The sequence below is a fragment of the Gracilinanus agilis genome, chromosome 1, assembly GCF_016433145.1.
Source record: "Gracilinanus agilis isolate LMUSP501 chromosome 1, AgileGrace, whole genome shotgun sequence".
NCBI lineage: Eukaryota > Metazoa > Chordata > Mammalia > Didelphimorphia > Didelphidae > Gracilinanus > Gracilinanus agilis.
The window spans coordinates 310,733,150-310,752,723 of record NC_058130.1 but is presented as its reverse complement, the minus strand read 5'-3'; positions in this window follow the sequence as shown (position 1 = coordinate 310,752,723).

The window sequence follows — 19,574 nt, the reverse complement described above, 5'->3', positions numbered from 1 at the left end:
CAGGCTGGGAAAATGAGCAAACAACAAAAAAGAACTTGTTCATAAAAAGCTACTACAGTGGCAAGGAAGACCAAGACATAAACTTGGAAGAAGACAACAATATGAAAATAGTTACAAATAAAACTGAAAAGAAAAATGCTAAGGCCAGCAACAATTCCTGGGTTAAAGAAGGAAATAAAAATTGTTGAGGAAAAATTGGTAGGGGGAGGGGAGAATGGGTTGATACAAGAAAATTACTAGGGGGCAGTTAGGTGGCTCAGTGGATAGAAAGCCAGGCCTAGAGATGGGTTGCCAAAGATTTAAATATGACCTCAGATACTGCCTAACTGTGTGACCCTTGGCAAGTCACTTAACCCCCATTACTTACCTCTCTTCTGCCTTGGAGCCAATACATAGTATGAATTCTATGGCAGAAGTTAAGGATTAAAAAGAAAAGAGAGGTAGCAGCTTGATAAAAGAGGCACAAAAATACTAAAGAAAATAATACTTTCAAAACGGAAATGAACTAATTGTAAAAGAGGCACAAAAATTTACTGAAGAAAAGAGCTAATTTAAAATCAGAATCAGCCAAATGGAAAAGGAGGTACAAAATTCACTAAACAAATGAACTTCGTGAAAAGTAGAATTGGCCAGTTGGAAAAAGAAGTACGAAAGTTCACTGAAGAAAATAATTGTCTAAAAATTAGAATTGAGCAAACTAATGAATGGAAGGAAGGAAGAAAGGAAGGATGGAAGAAAGAAAGAAAGAAAGAAAGAAAGAAAGAAAGAAAGAAAGAAAGAAAGAAAGAAAGAAAGAAAGAAAGAAAGAAAGAAAGAAAGAAAGAAAGAAAGAAAGAAGGGGAAGGAAGGGAGGGAGGGAGGGAAGGAAGGAAGGAAGGAAGGAAGGAAGGAAGGAAGGAAGGAAGGACAAAAGAGAAAGAAAAAGAAAGAAGCTCCTTGAGAGTAAGGATTGTTTCCCTTTTGTATCTGTATCCTGAGTGCTCAGCATATAATAAGAAGCCAAAAAATGTTTTTCATTCATCAATTCATTTTATTAAGTGGGAAAAATTTCAAACTGGAAACATTTATTTTAGCACTCTCTTCCTTTCCTTTCAATATTCCCCTCTTTTATACACTCCTTATTCTCCATAAACTAAGGTCTTCAGGTTGTGTCCTGACTTCCCATAACCCCACTTTGGGATCTCCCAGCTCCTATGGTTCCAATATCTTTATATCCACCCACAATTCAAACATGCCATATTCTGTGGCTTCAGTGCTCTGTTGTTCCTGATGCGATAACAGATGGTAATGGTATTTAATTAGGTAAATTAATCCCTGCTACCATTTTAGCTACTTTACACCTAGACTCTAATAGATTTAGAGTCAGGATACAGGAGTTTGAATCCTCACAATGGCATGGGTGGAATAATAAATAGAAAATCACTTAATCTCTCTATACTGCAGTTTTCTCATCTGCAAAATGGGAGTAATAATATTATACTACATACTTCAGAGATTTCTGTAGAAAGTCCTAATTGAATATTAAGGTTCTATTCTTACCCTAGATTATTGCTTGGGAGGAGGCAGCATGTAAAAAAAAATTATCAGTAAAAAGCACTAAAGTGTGATATGTGGCTTCTGTTATAGCATGAACAATATGAAAATATGTAATTGCAAGAAAACACTAGTATAAACTATATCAGATTATTTACTGCCTCTGGGAAAGGAAGAACTGAGGAAAGGAGAAAATCTGAATTCTAAATGTCAGAAAACAATGGTAAAAAATTGTTTCCACATGTAACCAAAATAATTAATAATTAATTAACAAAGAAAGAAAACAACACAAGAATCAGATTCCAGAGATCAGGGTTTGCATCCCAACTCCAACTCATTAATCACTTAACCCCTTTATGTCTTAATTGTTCTCATTTGTAAAAAGGGGATTAATAATACATGTGACCTCTTCCTCATTAAGTTGTGAGGAGAGTGTTTTGTGAACATCAAAGTCCTAATGAAATGTGAGCTTTTATCATTACTCTAGCATAATGCCTTAAAGCAGGGAAAATTTCCTTAAGCTGTTAATATTAATGCTGGGAATGCCAGACATCTTGGCAAGCTGTTGGAAAAGACATGGATAGGCAGGATTTTTGTTGGTTCTCATTTCCTTTCTGATCTGTCCTACACTAATCCCTCCACCTTCTCCTCCCAAAATTACCTTGTATTATATATTATGATATTGGAAATTTGGGGTTCCTTGAGGTTCATTGAGCTTTAATATTGAGGTCTTGGGTATAAACTTCCTGTAGACATTTAGGAGACTTGAAAACTACATTTCCCATGATTCCTCTTGTGTAATACAGGTGGGAAGGAAGTATGATATAAAGCCTCAGAACTTGATTGAGACTCTCTCTTTCCTAGGAAGCAGCCAGGTGGGCAGAAGTAATGACATGGAATTTGAATGAGCTCTTATCAGGCATGTGGCTATAACTATCAAAATGACTTTAAATAAAACCCAAATATTATTAAATATATCCTTCTATATTAATTTTATTTGTAACAATATATATACATACATACATACGTATATATATATGAATCTACTTATGTTGTCTCCCCAGATAGATTATAAACTCCCTGAGGTCAAGGACTCTCAGTTTATGTTCATATCCCTTAGCATTGTCTGGAATATTTTCTTTCTCTCTGTCCTTGCCCTTACCTCTGTTTCTTTTTCTGTCTGTCTGTCTCTGTCTTGATCTTCATCTCTGTCTCTGTCTCTATCTCTCTATCTAAAGTTGGTCTCAAAATTGACCAATAGTCTGATTTGTAGGTATATTCATTTCTGTGCCAGGATCTTCCATGATCATCTCTCAAGGTAGTTTCTCCTTCTTAATAGTTAGCAATCATATAGTACTTTAAGGTTTGCAGAGCCGTTAGCCTTTAAAATGTAAAATTACCCAGTACTATGGGCACAGACTTAAATCAGGCCTATCCTTGAAGGCCAGAGCCCCATGAGAAGTTAAGTCTTTGCTCAGACATGTCCTTATAAAATGTATTTCTGACAGTCTAGGATTCAGAAACTGGACATCAGAAGATAAGTCAACCAGTCTAGATTAAAGCTTCTGAAGAATTCTTGCAACTTTGAAAAAATTTTTCAATAGCAGCATCAATCATTGTTCAGAAATTTAGATTTAAAAACTTGCTATGAACAATTGGAGAGACTGAGTCTATTGCAGAGATGAACGAATTCTCTAGATTAATGCTGTAGTTATGAGTCTTAGTTCGCTTGTTTCAGCATGTTGTATTTTATTTATTTATTTGTTTTTAAACATTTATTAATATTTATTTTTTAGAAAAGTTAACATGGTTACATGATCTATGCTCTTACTTTCCCCTTCACCCCCTGAGCCCCACCCCCATGGCCGATATGCATTTCTACTGGTTTTAAAATGTGTCATTGATCAAGACCTATTTCCAAATTGTTGATAGTTGCATTGGTGTGGTAGTTTTGAGTCTACATCCCCAATCATGTCCCCATCAACCCATGTGTTCAAGTAGTTGCTTTTCTTCTGTGTTTTCTCTCCTGCAGTTCTTCCTCTGAATGTGGGTAGTGTCCTTTACCATAAGTCTCTCAGAATTGTCCTGGGTCATTGCATTGCTGCCAGTACAGAAGTCCATTACATTCAATTTTACCACAGTGTATTGGTCTCTGTGTACAATGTTCTTCTGGCTCTGCTCCTTTCGCTCTGCATCAATTCCTGGAGGTCTTTCCAGTTCACATGGAATTCCTCTAGTTTATTATTCCTTTGAGTGCAATAGTATTCCATCACCTCCAGATGCCACAATTGTTCAGCCATTCCCCAATTGAAGGACATACCCTCATTTTCCAGTTTTTTGCCACCACAAAAAGCGCGGCTATAAATATTTTCATGCAAGCCTGTTTATCTATGATCTCTTTGGGGTACAAACCCAACAGTGGTATGGCTGAATCAAAGGGCAGGCATTCTTAGCATGTTGTATTTTATTGTGAAGTTTTTGAACAAAATCTCTTGACTGAACCAAACCTGATGTTTTTAATGGCTTACTGCAAGACCATATAAGTAGCTAGATGGCAGCGAGTAGAGCACGAGGCTTAGAACCAGGTAGACTCATCTTCTAGAGCTCAAATCTGGCCTCAGACACTTACTAGTAGTATGACCATGTCATTTAACCCTGTTTGCCTCAGTTTCCTCATCTGTAAAATTAGCTGGAGAGCTTCAGTATCTTCGCCAAGGAAGAAAACAAATAGATCACAGAGTTGTACAATAACAATGCAAGTCCATAGTCAGCAAGATTGTAGCAATATATATATATATATATATATATATATATATATATATATATATATATATATGAATGAAAGGAGCAGCTTTGAGCATAAATGATGTTTCTCCACTAGATTGTGAGTAACTTGAGGGAAGGAATTGTTTTTGCTTTTCATTTGCATCTCTACATGCTTGAAACATGGTAATCACTTAATAAATATTTCAACACTAAATCTGAAGAAGAAATGAATACTCTATGATATCTGCAGATTCAATCAAAGAGATGCATGGAAACTATTTACTACTTCAGTTCGTATTAGGGTGACTGATGAGGACAAGGAGGAGGCTAGGGGACTATGGTGAAATCATTGTAGCAATCCTTTCCTTACACACTGTCAGCCACCAATACTGTAAGACTATGTAGGGGTCCTCTTGGAATTTGAGGGACCCCAAGGAAAGGCGTGCTACCCCTTTAGGGTTGGAGGAAAGGCTTCCACACAAGGTGGGGTATGTGGTGATCCAATTTGTTGTTGTTTTGAACTGGGGCTCACATAAGCCTCATCCTTCTGCACTATGGGGGGGTGGGGGGGGTCAGGCTCAAAGATGGATATCTGCCTTAGTAAGCTGCAGCACTCCTTCCCTTAACTGTCTCTCAACTAAGCCTAAACACGATCTGAATTTTCTAGTGTTTATTGAAGATAGCAAGGTAAAGGATAAGGGTGAAGGATAATGGTGGTGGTCAGTGGGTGTAGGGGACCCTAAAGTTTAACCCTTCCAGGTTCTTCACCTTGTGGCAACCTATCTCAACACAAAGCTTCACCTGCCCTTCCTGCTAAGCCCATGCCTATATTCCTAATCAGTTTGTTTATATTAGATAAGGGTCACTGTAAGGCAAGGTTCAAGGAAAGAGGGGTTCAAGGATCTGCTTCCCGATGGTGTCCAGACCCCCAAACACTGATTGGCACAACTAGGACTCAGGAGATATCAAGATGTCAGTGAAACAATAGTAGCAGATCTTCACAATAGGTCAGGTAACTCTCAAGGATGCCTTCAGATTGCTCGGAGCTCGTTTTCTCCATCTCCCCTCCCTGAGCTCCTCCCTCCGAAGCCCCCTTCAAGTCTCTGCTCTTCCAACTATCATTTGGTCTCCTGCTCCTGTTCCAAGATTTTGTGCCTCTTCCAAAAATTCTATCCTTTGCCTCTATTCTCACAAGTTCTTAGTATGTGTGAAAAAGGGACTTCAAGAGGTGTGCAAAGATATTAAAGGGAAGCCTAAGAAGGTTCATAACCTTTTGTAGCAATCCAGGTATACATTAATCTTGATATTATTTTAAGAGAGCTCAAAATGCCTGGTCATCATTCACTCCAAAAACAAAACACCATCTTCTTGTTAGGACATTACCATTTGTGCAATCATACCTAGAAAAGGACTTTATTTGTGATACCTACAACCCAAAGTACTCCTTCATCCATAAAGGGATCTGGCTCTGAATTGTGTCTTTATATAATCTGACTCCGAAGAGAGGGGAATTAAGCTTTTCTCTTACTAACTGACTATGTTTGCCCTCACCCATAATTCTGGAGAAATCCATTTAAATAAAACATAGGTATGACTCATGCCTATGTTCTCCCCTAAATGGGATTAACAAGGTTCTATTAAAGTAGGTACTCAATGTAATAAATGCTTGCTTTATATAAAGCATATATTATGTATGGGGTTGCTATTTATCTCCTTCACCACAAAAATGAATTCCTTAGACACAAAAAACTCATAAATACACATTTGTAAATATTTAAACCATAAAAAGTAACCCATCACTTCTTATACTCATAGAAAGTAATAGTAACTTTATACGACTGTTCAATAGGTATTCCACATTCATTCTGGGCCTATAGTATCTGAGTAAGTTGAGTTCCTTCAACTACAGCATTGTCCTGATGGTGGTGATTTTCTCTGAGAAGTTATTCTTCTATGCAACAAACTCTAACCTCTCCAATTCACAAGTTTACTAGTAGGGTTGGAAAATCCATTTCTGAGGCTCTCCCTTCACTAGTCTGATTTAGGGGAAGTAAAATGAAGTTGAAATCCAGTCTCAAATTCACTAATTCATTTATTCACTTATTAATTTATTTATGAATAAAATTCATTTATTCTCACTGCTATGTTCTTTTAGGTACCATGGCCTCTAGGAGTGGGAGGCAGAGGAAGATAAGATGATAAGATGAGATGGATAGTGTCCTGGAAGTGATGAATATGAGTTTGGACACACTCCCAGAGATAGTAAAGGATAGAAGGGCCTGGCATGCTAGTGTCAACAGGGTCACAAAGGGTCAGACAAAATTGAACAAATGAACAATAACAACAAACCTAGGAAGTGTCTAGATAAGATTCAACCTCATGTTTTCTTTTTCTTTTTTTCTTTCTCATTGCCATTACTTTTCTTTATTTATTTTTTAAAATTATTTTTATTTTTAAATATTTTTCCATGTGTACATGATTCATTTTTCTTTCCTTCCCCCTCCCAGAACCAACAAACAATTCCACTGTGTTGTACAAATGTTATCATTGATATCTATTTCCATATTATTTATTTTTGCTATAGAGAGATCTTTTAAAGCCTAAATCCCAAATCACATACCCATATATACATGTGTTAAGTGATGTCATATGTTTTTCTTTGCATTTCTACTCTTAAAATTCTTTCTCTCAATGAGGATAGCATTCTTTCCCATAAGTACTTCAGGAGTGTCCTAATTTGTTGCATTGCTTCTAGTAATAAAGTGCATTAAATTGTACTGTTCCACAATGTTCTGTGTAGTGTTCTCCTGGTTCTGCTCATTTCACTCTGCGTCAGTTCATTGAGGTTCTCCCAGTTCATATGGAAAGCCTCCAGATTATCAGTCCTTACAGCACAATAGTATTCCATCACCATCATTTACCACAATTTGTCCAGCCATTCCCTAATTGAAGGACAACCAAGCCCATGTTTTCTTGATTCTAAGTCCAATACTCTGTCTACTACAACACCGAGCTGCATATGAAGATCTGATCATTGTTCATCTATTTACTGGTGCTTGGCACAACCCAGAATCAAATACAATGAGAAGAAGCATCATGAGATAATTACTGAAACAAAAGTAAAAAGATACAGGCTCAAGCCTCAACTCTTCCACCTGAACTAAGTCACTTAATTTCTGTTTGTCTTCCCCATTCAAAAAATAAGGACAACATATTACCTTTTTCTCCATACTTCTTAGAATTATCGCTTTAATTAAATTAAATCAATTATTGCTATGTGATCTAATAACATAGTGTCTGGCATTCTTTTCTTATCTACCTCTTTCTGGAAATGATGGAGTAGTGAATAGAGCACTGGACTTGGAGTTAAAAGGAATTAGTTCAAATCCTGATGTAAACACATAATTAGCTGTATGACCTTAAGCAAGGCTCTGAGTTTCAGTTTCCTCATCTACAAAATGGAGGGACAATGACACTGGAGCTCCTTAAGTTCTTCCAGCTCTAAATTTATGGTCTTATGAATTTGTCGATTATGTTTTAGATAACTCTTCTATTTCTCACAGTTTTGAGATTTTTAGTTTAACACCTGGGCTGTCCAATTATTTCATCTCATTCTTGCCATGGGACCATCTCACTTGATTTTTTTGGTCTTTAATAGTGTTTTTTTATTCCTCTTCAAATGTATATATCATTGTCGATATTATGCTTCATCTTATTTATTGTTTAGAGTGTGTTTTTTGTAGAACTGACCTAGAATATTATTAATAGTGAAAGTCACTATGACCATCAGAGCTGGCATGGTAAGAAATTATCTTGCCATATGTCATTTGGTACCTGTATCTGCTTCTGGTCTCAGTCTCTGAAGGTTCTTTTGTGGTTCAAATAATAAGTGTTCAGCACCTACAAGTACCAGACAGCTAAGAATACTAAGATTAAGGGGTCGGCTGGGTGGCTCAGTGGGTTGAGAGCCAGACCTAGAGATGGGAGGTCCTAGGTTCAAAACTGGTTTCAGATACTTCCTAGCTGTGTGTGACCCTGGGCAAGATCACTTGACTCCCATTGCCTAGTACTTGCCACTCTTCTGCCTTAGAACTAATATACAGTATTGATTCTAAGATGGAAGGTAAGGGTTAAAAAAAGAATACTAACATTAAAAATGAAAATTTCTACTCTGAAGAAACTTAGAAGTTCACATAAAAGTAAACAATAAATATAAAGAGAATGAATATATCAGGTAGTTAAGAAGGGAAGGCACTAATAGTAGGGGAGAGGGAGATAAGGAGAGGTTTTATGTAGAAAGTACTGTATTCCTCGGCATTCCATAAGTTCCTGAAGTACAGTTTTCAAATGCTTTGGGATTATATGTTTTTTAAAAGTGTTGTGGGAGGGAAGGGGTTGGGAGCAAAGCATAAATAGACCCCTCAAATACAACCTCCCATTAATTTCTGATTATAAAAGTGAAGGTCAGAGCAGGTAATGTTTGGAGCTAATTTAAATATGGTTTAGGAGGCAGCTACATGGCTCAATGGATAGAGCACTGGACCTGGAGTCTAGAAGACTTAAATTCAAACCCAGCCTCAGACACTCAGACAGCCGTGTGACCTTACAAGTCACTTATCTTGTGTTCGTCTTAATCGACCAGGGAAGGAAATAGTTCTAGAATCTTTGCCAAGAAAACCCCATGGACAGAGTCACCAAGAGTCAGACACGAACAACAAAATCTGGTTTTAGTTAGAGCACTCACACAAGTTCTAAGTGCATTGGCATTCCTCATAATAACAAAGATTTATACAACACTTATATTTTCTAACTTTTCTCACAACAACCCTTGTGAAGTAGACACTATAATTAACCCCATTTTCCAGATAAAGAAACTGAGTTTGAATGAGGCTAAGTGACTTGTCCAGACTGACAAAGATAGTAAATATCTATAAAGTATGATTGAAACTGAGTAGTCAAACCTGTGAGGGAGTCAAGACTAACTTTAAGTTCCTCGCTCTACTCAGCAAGCCACACTATGTACACATCATGCTGGTACAAAGTTGCGCACTAAGCAAAAACTAAACTAAACTGAAAAAAAAAAAACCTTGAAGAAGAATAGAAATTAAGCCATCTGAGATCACAAATCCTAAATTACACTATAGATGTTTGGATTTTTTTCTCCCTTGAGTGTGTGGCTAGCTGAATGAAGTTAATGCATAATTATGGTATCACATTGCTCATGTTTCCTGAGTCACACTAAATTGTCTTTTCCATTTACACAGGCCATGGAGTTATTTATGTGTTTGCTCATGTAGAAACAGCTCTGTAACAATCATCACACACTCACTCACACCTAAAAATAGGGAAAGCAAAGGAAGAAGTGTGTGTGTGTGTGTGTGTGTGTGTGTGTGCGTGCGCACAGGGGGAATTCATACTTTTTTCATTTTTTTGTCCTCATTAACCTTGCCTGGCTCCTTCCTTAATTGGTAATAGATATCTCACAGGTACTTCGAAATTGTCACCAAAACATTATCAGGCAGCGTCCAGTGGACTAGATTCAGCATTCAAGCAGATATTGTGGGGGAGGAGGCAGGGCAATTAGCCCTTTGCTCCTGCATAAAATTGGACACAAATGATGGTTTCCTGAATTTTAAAAAATATGACTTTCACTAGGAACACATTCAGATTCCTTCTAAGAACCTGGCTTGTTCTTAGAGATGTATGGAGACAAATAAGCAGTTTGGTTTGGCCCTAACCCGGAGGCAGGGAGCAGGTGTAGATGATTGTATCTTAAGGGCATGAAGACCAATTGGGCAATTTGTATTGTTTAATCAGTCAGGAGAAACTGTAGCTTCTTTTCTCAGAAGATCTGGGTTGGAGTTCAAGTTCCAATGTGACACAGGGGAAGTTACAGTTTCTCTGACTGGTTCCTCATCATTTTTGTTTCAAGCCTGTTCTTAGAATATAATTTTGTAAATTTATGGCATAGTGGATAAAAGGCAAATCTTGGAAGTCAGGAAAGCATGGGTTCATTGATAGATTCTGAATAATTAACTTCCCCTCAAGCCCCTTGTAACTCTCTAGTTCTTTTTATTTCATTCTATATCATTTCATACAAATCTTCCCAGGGTTATCCGAATTCTTCCTACGTGTTATTTCCTGTGCAATAATATTCTACAATTTTCATATTTCACAATTTTAAACTATTTCTTAATTAATGGGAATCTACTTTTCCTTCCAGTTCTTTGCCACTACAAAAAGAAAGTATAAATATTTTCATATCCCTGAGGCTTCTTGCTCAGTATTTTTGCTTTCTAGGTATAGGTTGATTCTCAGATACTTCATAAATTTTATAGTTTATTTATTTGTTTGTTTTTGACATTGGAAATATTATTTTATTTTTTCTATATTTATTTATTTATTTGATTTTGAATATTTTTCCATGGTTACATGATTCATGCTCTTTCCCTCCCCTCCACCCTTCAACATCCTATAGCCAATGAGCAATTCCAATGGGTTTTACATGTGTCATTGATCAAGACCTATTTCCATATTATTAATATTTGCATTAGGGTGATCATTTAAAGTCTACATCCCCAACTATATCCCCATTGAACCATGTGATCAATCATGTTTTTATAGTTATTTTGAATGGATTTCATTTATTTATCTATTATTCCTGGGTTTGTTAGTAATATACCTTAAGACTGATGATGATACTTGTGGGTTTATTTTTATATTCTACTTTATTGAAATTATGACTGAAAAAAATTATGATTGAAAAAATTCAATGATTTCATTGAATCTCTAGAACTCTCTAAGAAAATCATAGTATCCTTGCAAATAATAATTTTCCCCACCAGTGCCTTTTTTCTACATTTATTATTTTTTCTTGTTTTATCATTATAGCTATCATTCCTAGAACTGTATTAAATAGTGGCAGTGACAATGGACATTTTGCTTTACTCCTGATCATATTGGAATCTTACTGGAATTGGAAGTGTTTTTTCAGCCAAACAACAAGCATTTAATATTGATCTACTAGTTAGACATGCAATTTAGTCGGTGCTGGGTATATACAAAAACAAAAAAATGAAATCATCTCTGTTGTCAAAGAGCATGCATTCTATTACAAATACTGTTACTTCTTGGTTATAGATAGATGTTTGTTATATTAAGGAAAGCTTCATTTATTGTATACTATTAAATATTTTTCACATAAATGAATATTTTGTTGAAGGCAATGGAATATATATACTTTCTTAAGTGTACCTAAGTAAAGAGAGGTGTTTATCACAGCTTGGTAATCAATTCGTTGATTATGGCAACACATGACAGAAAGAAAAAAATTTCAATATCCCTCTGTCTTACAACTGTTCTCTCCTATTTTTAAAGTGATTTTTGATGGAAAAGAGGATAGAGAAAACTACGAATCAAATAGGTTTAGACATGTGCTTGAACTTTACTATTTTTACTCTAAATGTAAGATGCTTGCCCAATCAAAAAATGTTCATACTACTATAGGGAATGAATCATATCAGTTGAAATTCTTATTCTAAATGAAGCAAGAAAACAAAATAAAATTGTAGCTAGATGAAAAGATGATTCAGATTCTCCTCGTAGAGATAAACCAAGGACTTCATAGAGTTGGTTTTATTGTGTACCATAAGAAACATTAATTTCATAGCACACTTGGTTAGTTTGTATTGCACAGTTCATTAGTATTTGAAAAAAAGATAATTGCAGCATATATACCACCATCTGCTGAAAAAGATGAAGATGTAAATAAATTCTACAAGCAACTTGATAAAACCCTTCATATACTCCAATACTTAACTTTAATTCAAAAGGTGAATAGGTGAGGATGATGAAACACCAACTAAAAAATTTAGTTCAGTGATAAGAACTGAAGCAGGTAATACAGAGGCTCAAGCCCTATATATCACATACATTTCATGGCAAAAAACAAGTAACATGACAAAAAAAATTTCTTTTTTGTTTTTTGTTTTTTTTTAAAAACCTTTACCTTTTGTCTTAGAATCAATACTGTGTGTTGGTTCTAAGGCAGAAGAGCATTAAGGGTGAGGCAATGGGGATAAAGTGACTTGCCCAGGGTTACACAGTTAGGAAGAATATGAAGCCAGATTTGAACTTAAAACCTTCTATCTGTAGGCCTGGCTTTCAATCCACTGATCCACCTGGCTGCCCCCTTCATGTTTTAATAGATAGTAAATGGAATACCTGTACACAGTAGGCACTTAATGAATGTTGATTTTACTTGCACTGAAATGAGAACCATTTACAAATGTAATGGGGGTTGGTACATGCTTCAACTACCTAAGATGGCATCACACACAAGAAGGACCCTGGGAATCCAAATCCAGGAGACTAGACGACTAGAGCATATGGGCATTTTGGTACTGGCCTACCACATGGTAGAGTGCAATGTTTCTCTCCTGGTTGCATAACCAGGACTGTGTCTTAAAAACAGTCTGACAGCAGTAGGCTGGAGATCTTGCAGTATTAACATTTGAGGATGAAAGTAAGACCTTTACTTATATCAAGAAAGACTAAATGGTAAGGGGGGAGGGTCCTGAGGGTCATTTCTTCCCTAACCCTGTCTGGGGGCATATGATCATATGACCCTAAAAAACAAACTGAGTTCTTCAGGCTTTTTGTTCACTTTTTTTTCCTGTTCTGGGTGTAGAGAGTAGAATTTTTGACTCACAAACTCAAGCCATGGAGATCCAGGAATCTAGGCTAGATGCTAGAGCTAATCTAGCAGTAATGCTCTGAGAGGTGCAGGCTGGAGACTCCAGACCAGAAAAAAAAACTGGCACTGCTGGATTTGAATTTGAATTTCTTGCTAATACGATGTAGGAACTGAATGAAACTATGAACCTAATCCCTCTGCCATTCCCCCAAAGACTAATATAGTATGGGAGATTCATGTCTCTTGAGTTGTTGAGGAAAATGTTTGTATGTTTATCCTAGCTATATTTTTGAAGTAAATATTGCTTTGTAAAAGCAAATTCAATGGTAAGTAGTTATATAGAGTTGGGGTTCTAAAATGGTGGGGGGAATGGATTATAGGGTATTGAACCACTGACAGGGAAGAAAAACTCTCCAAATCCCTCTGGGTACCAGAAAATTCCAGTGAAGGTAAACTGTAACAAACCTGGCCCTAAGAAAATGGGACCAAAGCAACCATATCATGCCAATCAGCTATCCCTGATTCAGAACCATATACAGTCAGGCCACCTGCTTATTAGAGCAAAAACATCAATACTGATTCCAAACTAAATGAAAAAATGAATTGAGAAGAAAATGTGGCATCTAATAAAGACAACTCTAGCCCAATTGATTTAAATAATTGTTAAAATAGTAAAATGGACAATGGATGAAACAACAGACTTCTATACAAACTAGAATCATTTCCTAAAGAAATTAAAAAGTCAAGTCAAGTCAAGCCAACAAACATTTATTAAGCATGGCAGCCACTGTTTGAAGTATTAGTAATATGAAGAAAAATTTTTTAATCTTTAAAATAAGCCACTGCTCTCAAGGAGCCAGAGTCTTATGGGGCAAGGGTTGTAGGTGAAGGAGGAAGACACCATGCAAACAACTATCTACAAACAAGAGGTATACAGGATAAATTGGAGATAATGTCAGAGTGAAGTCATGAAGATTAAAGAAAACTGTGGAAAGGCTTCCTTCTTGTAGGAAATGGAGTTTTAGCTATCTAGGATTTGTATCTATTTAGATTCAAGAATCTAGGGATTAAATCTTAATATACCTATAAGAGAGAATGTTAAATGAATAGGTAAATATCTCCTATATATTTTTGTTGTTGAAAAATGGCTATTGAGAAAAATAGATAACTACTAATCCACACGCCTACTTTTCCATCTCTATAAAATCTTTATGACAATAATCAGTTCAATTCAGCTCAGCTGTTTGGCATACCCCACTGGTAGACAGGACTTTGGGAAACCTATTGTAGGAAGCAGTATAGAGCCTTACTAAGCATCCTGGGATTTATAGTTTAGGGTGTGTGTGTGTGTGTGTGTGTGTGTGTGTGTGTGTGTGTGTGTGTGTTGTATGTTTGTATGGCAGCAGGAATGTTTTGATCTAACAACTCTGAGCTAGAGTCTACCCTCCAAGGGATAATGTGTCCTTAGTTTGTGAGATGCTTCGTATTTCTTTGCATTCTATACTTTCTTAGTAAATATCATTTTGTAAAAGCTATTTGAAATAATTTGAATGATTGATGTAGGGAGGAGCACATTGGATGAAAACTCATGAACTAAGTATTATAAAAAGTCACACTCCCCCCCACCCCACCCAGATTATCCATAGGAATCTGAAAAGAGATGTAAGCAGTTGTCCTCTTGCAACCCACCCTGCCAGTGGGAGTGGGAGTTGAGAAAGATCTCAGAGAGGGTGCTTCATGAATAAGCATGACTTAAATATCTAATATGTGCCAAGTACTGTGCTAGACATGGAGAATACCAAGACAAAAATGAAACAGTTCCTTCCCTTAAGGAGCTTATATGCTATTGATTGCAAAATGCATACATATAAGTAAATATAAAACATAAACAAATATAAAGTAATTTTGTCATACAACAATGGATAAAATAAAGAAAGCCTCTTGGAGGAGGCTGTGACTTGAAGGGAGCTTGGGGTTCTAGGTCGCTAAAGTGAGGAGCGAGAGCATTCCAGGGTATGAAAGCACAAAGCCAGGAAAAAGGGTATACTATGTATGAGGAACAGCAAATAGAATACTTTGATTAGAACATAAAGTAAAATGCATGTAGGGGAATGAACTACATTCAGACATACCAAACAGAACAGATTGCAAATGTCAAACTTAGGAATTTGTATTTTGTCCTAGAGGTAATAGGTTGCCAATAAAACTTCTTGTGGGCAGCTGAGTGGTGCAGTAGATAGAGTGTTGGGTCTGGAGTCAGAAAGATTCATTTTCCTGAGTTCAAATCTGGCCTCAGACACTTCCTAGCTATATGACCATGGGTAAGGTATTTAACCCTCTTTGACTTGATTTCCTCATCTGTAAAATGAGCTGGAAGGAAATGGCAAACCACTCTATTATCTTTGCCAAGAAAACCTCAAAAGGGTGTCACAGAGAGTCAGATATGAGTGAAAAATGACTCAAAAACAAAAACTTCTTCAACTGAGGAGTGAAATAGTCATAAATATATATATATATGTATATATATATATATATATATATATACACATANTAGGTCGCTAAAGTGAGGAGCGAGAGCATTCCAGGGTATGAAAGCACAAAGCCAGGAAAAAGGGTATACTATGTATGAGGAACAGCAAATAGAATACTTTGATTAGAACATAAAGTAAAATGCATGTAGGGGAATGAACTACATTCAGACATACCAAACAGAACAGATTGCAAATGTCAAACTTAGGAATTTGTATTTTGTCCTAGAGGTAATAGGTTGCCAATAAAACTTCTTGTGGGCAGCTGAGTGGTGCAGTAGATAGAGTGTTGGGTCTGGAGTCAGAAAGATTCATTTTCCTGAGTTCAAATCTGGCCTCAGACACTTCCTAGCTATATGACCATGGGTAAGGTATTTAACCCTCTTTGACTTGATTTCCTCATCTGTAAAATGAGCTGGAAGGAAATGGCAAACCACTCTATTATCTTTGCCAAGAAAACCTCAAAAGGGTGTCACAGAGAGTCAGATATGAGTGAAAAATGACTCAAAAACAAAAACTTCTTCAACTGAGGAGTGAAATAGTCATAAATATATATATATATGTATATATATATATATATATATATATACACATATGACTGAAAAAGTATTTATTAAGTGTGTAAGGCAAGGAGGTACTAAGCGGTGAGGATACAAATACAAAAGTGAGACAGGAGACATGTTCTCCAAGAGTTTCCATTCAACAAGGGGGAGATGTCACAAGTAAGGGAGTTGTAACAATGGAAGGATGGATGTTCTGGTGTGGGAAGGTACAAGGTTGGAAATTCCTTTCTAACCCTAACCCAACTCCAGGCAGAGTAAAAAGCAGCTGCTTGACCTCTCCTAACCGAGGCATATAGGACTCCTCAGGGGGACATAAAAACAAATCCAGATGAACGAAGGGACCCCACAATAGGGCGCAGCATTGCACGTATGTGGAATTGGGGCATTTCCATGCTATAAAGGGGTGAAACAGCTCTCACTGGAGCGTGAGCTGAGCAACCCTCTCCCCCACCCCCCACACCACCTACAGTACCAAAGCCAGCTCACAGGAGTTGAAGCAGGTTTGGGGCACCCATTAAGTCATTGGCAGCTCCAGGGCCTGTTCCTGAGAGCAGCAAGACTTAGGACCCCAAGAGGCTAAAGAACACGTGTAGACTTTAAACACAGACTGTGAGGCAGGTGGGGGTAAAGGCATTGCTGTAGGTGTGGACAAGGATCTTGAGCTCAGGCATGGACCTCTAGTGGGGACCCTGTGCAGACGAAAGCACAGCTGTGGAAGCAGTGCCCTGAGACTGTTGAGGGAGCCTTGGGCAGAGGGGCAGGCGGGGAGGACCACCAGGAGGCTTGACCCTGAGAGCAATGAGACCTGAGACCTCAGGAGCCTAGAGAGTGTGGACAGACCCTGACTGTGAGGATAAAGCTGAGAAGGCACAGGTCTAACAATGGCAAGCCAAAATTGGGAACCCCAGAAGAGAAAGATCATCAAGAAGAAATCTGTAACACTCGACAACTTTTACACAGAGAAAATCCAGACAACAGAGCAAAAAGCAGAGGAGAACAAACAAGTAATCATATCCAAACCTTCCCAAAATAATGAAAACTGGTCACAGGCTATTGAAGAGTTCAAATCTGAGATGATGAGAAAGATGGAAGAGATCTGGCAAGAAAATAACAGTTTAAAAGGCAGAATTTTGCAATTGGAAAGTGAGGCTCAGAAATCAAATGAACTGATAAGCAAATTGAACACCAGAAATGACCAGATTGAAAAGGAAAATCAAAAGATTATAGCCTAAAACCAGTCCCTAAAGACTAGAATTGAGCAATTAGAAGCTAATGATCTCTCAAGACAACAAGAACAAATAAAACAAAGTAAAAAGACTGATAAAATAGAAGAAAACATGAACTATCTCAATGAGAAAGTGACAGACCAAGAAAACAGGTCTAGAAGAGACAATCTGAGAATCATTGGTCTTCCTGAAAAAGCAGAAATTAATAGAAATTTGGACTCCATACTAAAAGAAATTATTCAGCAAAATTGCCCTGAAGTTCTACAACAAGAGGGCAATATAGACATTGAAAGGATCCATAGATCACCCTCTACACTAGACCCAGAAAAGACAACACCCAGGAATATAATAGCCAAATTCAAGAGCTTCCAAGTAAAAGAAAAAATCTTAAAAGAAGCCAGAAAGAGACAATTCAAATATCAAGGAGCACCAATCAGGATCACACAGGATCTGGCAGCCTCCACGCTAAATGACCACAAGGCTTGGAATATGATATTCAGAAAGGCAAGAGAACTGGGTCTTCAACCATGGATCACCTACCCATCCAAACTAACTATATACTTCCAGGGGAAAGTTTGGGCATTCGACAAAATGGAAGATTTCCAAGTATTTGCACAGAAAAGACCAGGGCTAAATGGAAAGTTTGATATCCAACCACAAAAATCAAGAGAAACATGAAAAGGTGAATAAGAAACAGGGGAAAGAGAGAAAACTCATATTTTTTAAATCTGCCCCTTTAAGGGCTTCAATAAGATATAATTATCTATATTCCTATGTGGAGAAATGCTATGTATAATTCTCTGTAGTGAACTCTATTCACTATTATAGTATTCACTATTATAGTAATCAGAAGAATAATACATAGGGAGAGGTTGGAACACTAAATGGTCTAAGATAATATGGGGGGTGGGAAAGAGAGGGGTGAATAGTAGGGGACACCAAGAGAAACTTGAATGAATAAGAAAAATAGGATATTCTATTACACATAAAGAGGGTATAAGAAGGGGAGGGGACAAATACTATTATAAGAAGGAGAGGAAGAGAGAATCAAGAGGTAATTTTTAAACCTTACTCTCAGTGTAATTAACCCTGAGAGGGAAGAGTAGCTATATCCATTGGGATATAAAACTCTATCTAACTCTACTGAGAAAGCCAGAAGGGATAAACCAAGGGGAACAGGGGAGTGGGGAGGTCAAAAAAGGGAGAGGAGAAGAAGGGGGAGGGAATTCATTAGGCCTTTAAAAATAAAAAAAGGGGAATAATAAGGGAAGGGGTAGAAAGGGAAGTTAATCAAGGGAGGGGATAAGGGATACCGGCTTAAAGCAAACCACTGGTTTAAAAGGAAAGACTGTAAGAAGAAGAGGTAGAATTAGGAGAGGATACCAAAATTTCAGCGAATGTACAACTGAATGTGAATGGGATGAACTCTCTCATAAAACGGCAGCAAATAGCAGAGTGGATTAGAAACCAGAATCCTACTATATGTTGTCTACAAAAAACACATATGAGGCGGGTGGGCACACACAAGTTTAAGGTCAAGGGCTTGAGCAAAATCTTTTGGGCATCAAATGAGAAAAAGAAGGCAGGAGTGGCTATTATGATTTTTGACAAAGCTAAAGTAAAAATAGATATGATTAAAAAAGACAGGGAAGGTCATTACATCCTGATTAAAGGCAGTATAGACAATGAGGAAATAACAGTGCTCAATATGTATGTACCAAGTGGCATAGCATCCAAATTCATAAAGGAGAAACTGGCAGAGCTCAAGGAGGAAATAGATAGTAAAACCATAATAGTGGGAGATATAAATATTCCTCTTTCAGATCTAGATAAATCAAACCAAAAAATAAATAAGAAAGAGGTAAGAGAGGTGAATGAAGTCCTAGAAAAATTAGATTTAATTGATATGTGGAGAAAAATAAATAGGGACAAAAAGGAATACACCTTCTTTTCAGCTGCACATAGTACATTCACAAAGATTGACTATGTAATAGGGCATAGAAACATTGCAAACAAATGCAAAAGAGCAGAAATAATAAATGTAACCTTCTCAGATCATAATGCAATAAAAATAATAATTAGTAAGGGCTCCTAGAGAGGCAAACCAGGACCACTTTTGCAGAGCTATATGGATCACATATCTTAACAAGGTGTACATTTTAACTCAGAGAAATTAGGAGCTTTGCCCTTGCCAACTCATGACCCATAATGGGAGAACTTATATAAGTACTCGTAAACTTTAGATTCTATCTAAATTGATTTC